The 4252-nt window shown below is 46.7% G+C and overlaps 1 protein-coding gene across 1 annotated transcript in view; it reads right to left on the bottom strand.

Moving 5' to 3' along the window:
* LOC122078628 (protein TORNADO 2) overlaps positions 1 to 4252 on the bottom strand; it is a 6496-nt gene that overhangs the window by 1060 nt on the left and 1184 nt on the right. The gene's annotated exons all lie outside the window — the stretch shown is intronic.

Consider the following 4252-nt stretch of genomic DNA (forward strand, 5'->3'; position numbering starts at 1 on the left):
GGTCACACCCCGTTCACACTGAACCGGGCCAGTGACCGAGTTAACACCGGTTAACCCAAACCTGCCAGGATCATCAGATACTGTATTCCACCACAGCATACGCACAACTAACATAAGTTCATCAGATCAGCGGAAGACTAAGTTTTACCTGTGAATAAATCCCATATACTTGATACCCGAATTGTGATACAATAATTATATACATGTAGGCTCGAAGGCATGATAATTACACAATAAAAGTACAATTCATATATCAAGTATATACAAGAAATCATCAAAACAATCAGAGTACACAGCTCGGCTCGGTATCAAGGCTGGAGCTCAGCTCGACATCAAGGGTTGTGCCCAACTCGGCATCACATAGAAGAGCTCAGCTTGGCCTCAGAAGTGGAGCTCAGCACGGCCCCAAAGGTGGAGCTCAGCTCGGCCTCAAAACTGCTGTCCCGCAGCACAACTCTCGCACGAGCAGTCGGTGCCGTGCTCTAACTCCTCAGGGGTCCACCAATCCTCTTCAGGAAACTCGACTGTGCGTCCGTGTCCCATTCCACAGGCCACCAATGCACTCGTCTCCAAGCCGACTACGACATCTAGTCTATCAATGCAACATGCATAATGATGTCCACATTCAACATATACATCTCATTCAATTGCCATTTGGAAAGTAAACATAGCACATATGCACATCAATGTGTGGGATGACTAGACTACATAACATATTCATGATGGCATGACTAGACTAGATATATTTAAATGAATGCCAAACAATGCCTTGAAACAAGGTCAAACGTCCTCTCCCCACTTACTTGTAGCGTACAAGGATTACCGTTCGGTACGGGTGAGATCCGGTGCGAATCGGGTCGGATTTGGTGAACCTAACATAATTGAGCGGGGTTAAAACTTCACCATTTTAGGATCAAAATTAATGAAATCCGATGACAAAATCGTGTTTAAAACGTCAAAAGAAGGTCACACGTCCGATTTGGGTCCAATCGGACGTAAGGATCACCCTCGGGGCCACACGGGTGGGTTAGACAGGTGGGTAGTCTGGCCCACCGGTCCTACCCACCGGTTGGGACCGACGGGTAGGGGCCCGCCGGTATGGCCCACCGGTTGTACCCGTAGGTTGGGCCAGGGGCCCCTACTAGGACCGACGGGTAGGGGCCCCTGCTAGGACCGACGGGCAGGGCCCTCCGATTGGGCCCGAAGGCCCCCCTGCCTTCTCAGGTGGGTACCCACAGGCGGGTAAGGGCCCACCGGTTGTACCCAGCGGTTGTACCCACCGGTCTTGGCGGGAAACACCCTGTTTCTTCCCAACTTTCTCCATTCTTTGGGGATTCAAATGGGGCTTTTTCCCACCCATTCTTCACACCTTCAAGGTCCTATAGGATGGTTCTAACCTAGATCTAGGTTAGATTCAAGTGATGGGAAACCATCTTACCTTCTTTGCTCAAGAACAACCTCAAACCCTCCAAATCACTTCAAACTCACAATGCTTCTTCCACCTTGTCAATGTCTCTTCAAATCCTTCAAGATCAACACATAAATCATCTATTAAACCTTAGATTCATCATTTCAAAGGGGATCTACAAGATCTCAAGAAATCATACTCGAATCAAGGGTTTAAAGCTTGGGTACGGTGAATGTTCACAAAACCCAACTTTGCTTACCTCTAACTGTAGATCTAGAGTTGAAGATCACTCTCTCGACGCCGGAATGGGAAGATCAAGCTTCGGCGCCGCTCAAATCCCTCTTTTCTTCCTCTTCCTTCTCTCCCGTTCTTCTTCCCTTTCTTTTCTCTCTCCTCTTTACTATCCTCACCAACGTACGGGTGATATAAATGGAAAGAAAAGAAAAACATAAAGCTATATATATAATTCCTAATTAAGTGAATAGTGCACATGGATGGGTCACTCAGGTGGGTGGGTGCACCCACCTGTCCGCCCACCTGAGGGCCAAAACTTGGGATTTTGACAGGGTTCGGGCCTCGGCACGAACCCCACCCCTGGCATACGATGTAGCATACGTATATACCTTAAAATACGGATATAATACCTGTTTTATCCGTACATGGCCTTATGGTAGGTGCATGTACACGGCTTGGGCACTCCCGTCTCTTCTGGCACTAGCTCGGACTTGTTGGGCCAACCGGTGTTTAAGGTCACCCGTGCCATCATAGCCCATAAAGAACCCGCTCTAATTTCCTCCGCCTCGGTTCCTGTATGGTTAAACCGGTTCAGCCGCGAAATCAGACCGGGTTTAAGAAGCAGGGTATTACATTACCCCCCTTCTAAAAAATTTCGTGCTCGAAATTGCGTACCTGGTTGATAAAAAAGGTGAGGGTATTTGGCTTTCATTTCATCCTCTACATCCCAAGATGCTTCTTCAAGTGAATGATCAGCCCATCGCACCTTTACATAGGAAATGGAGCGGTTGCGAAGGGTTTTCACCTTCCGGTCCAAAATTTCAGCTGGCTGTTCTGTATAGGTCATATAAGCTTCTAGGTACTCTGGTTCCACGGGTAGCACATGAGATGGATCATGCACGTATCTCTTCAGCATGGATACATGGAATACATTGTGAACATCCCCAAGTGAAGGTGGCAGAGCAAGCATGTAGGCTACTGAGCCAACCCGGGATAAGATCTCAAATGGTCCAATGTATCTTGGGCTCAACTTCCCCTTTCTGTGAAACCTTTGCAAACCTTTAGTAGGAGATATCTTGAGAAATACCTTTTCTCCTGGCTGAAATTCAATATCTTTTCTACGGGTGTCCGCATAGCTCTTTTGACGGGACTGAGATGCTTTAATCCATTCTCTAATAACGTCGACTTTGTCACAAGTCATTTGGATCATCTCAGGTCCTAACATTCGACGTTCGCCTACCTCATCCCAATACAAAGGAGTCCTGCACTTTCTGCCATATAACGCCTCATACGGAGCCATTCCAATTGTAGCTTGGTAACTGTTGTTATATGCAAACTCCATAAGAGGTATATATTCTTCCCAACTGCCACTCATCTCCATTGTGCATGCCCTGAGCATGTCCTCTAATATCTAAATGGTTCGCTCCGACTGACCATCCGTCTGTGGGTGAAAAGCAGTACTCACATTCAGCTGTGATCCCAAGGCACGCTGTAAGCTTTTCCAAAATCTGGAAGTGAACCTTGGGTCCCTATCTGAAACAATGCTCACTGGAACTCCATGTAAACGCACTATGTTGTCCATGTAAAGTTGTGCTAGTTTGGTCATGGAGAACTTGGTCTTGATAGGAATAAAATGAGCAGTCTTGGTAAGCCGATCCACGATCACCCATATCGCGTCCATTCCCTTAGGTGTACTTGGTAGTCCGGTGACGAAGTCCATTGTAATCCTTTCCCACTTCCATTCTGGTATTGGGAGTGGCTGAAGAGTACCATAAGGTCGATGCCTCTCAGCTTTTACTTTTTGGCAGGTAAGACAAGTCGCCACATACAAAGCTATGGTGACTTTCATGTTTGGCCACCAGTAACTTTGTTTGAGGTCTTTGTACATTTTGGTACTTCCTGGATGAAGTGAGTACTCGGAGCTATGTGCTTCTCGCACTATCTTGTCTTGTATATCCAAATCATCGGGTACACACAATCTGTCTCGAAACATCAATGCCCCATCACTGGCTAAAGCAAAATCTGGGTCGTTCATGGTCTGATCTTGAACCTTAACTCTGATCCGCTGCAATTCCGAATCCAAAGGTTGCTTCATTATCACCTCTTGCCTAATTGTCGGATGCACCTGTAGAGCCGTCAAGGATACAGTCAACCATTTAAGGTTTTCTGGTTGAGGTTCCAGCTCTAAGGTTGCCCCTTCATACAAGAGGGTTTCGTCCATTAGCATCGCCTCTTGCACGAGTGGTGGACTGACTGCTAAGTATGAGAGCGACACAGTCTGTGTCTTCCGACTCAATGCATCTGCCACTACATTAGCCTTGTCGGGATGATACTGAATGTCGCAGTCATAATCCTTTATGAGTTCAAGCCATCTTCTCTGTCTCATGTTCAAATCCTTCTGGGTGAAGAAGTACTTCAGGCTTTTGTGATCACTGTATATCTCGCACTTCTCCCCATACAAATAATGTCGCCAGATCTTAAGGGCAAAAATGACCGCAGCTAGTTCCAAGTCATGAGTAGGGTAATTCTTCTCATACTCCTTTAGTTGTCGGGATGCATACGCTATTACCTTACTGCATTGCATGAGAACACAACCCAAGCCAACTTTGG

The sequence above is a fragment of the Macadamia integrifolia genome, chromosome 5, assembly GCF_013358625.1.
Source record: "Macadamia integrifolia cultivar HAES 741 chromosome 5, SCU_Mint_v3, whole genome shotgun sequence".
NCBI classification, from domain to species: Eukaryota; Viridiplantae; Streptophyta; class Magnoliopsida; order Proteales; family Proteaceae; genus Macadamia; species Macadamia integrifolia.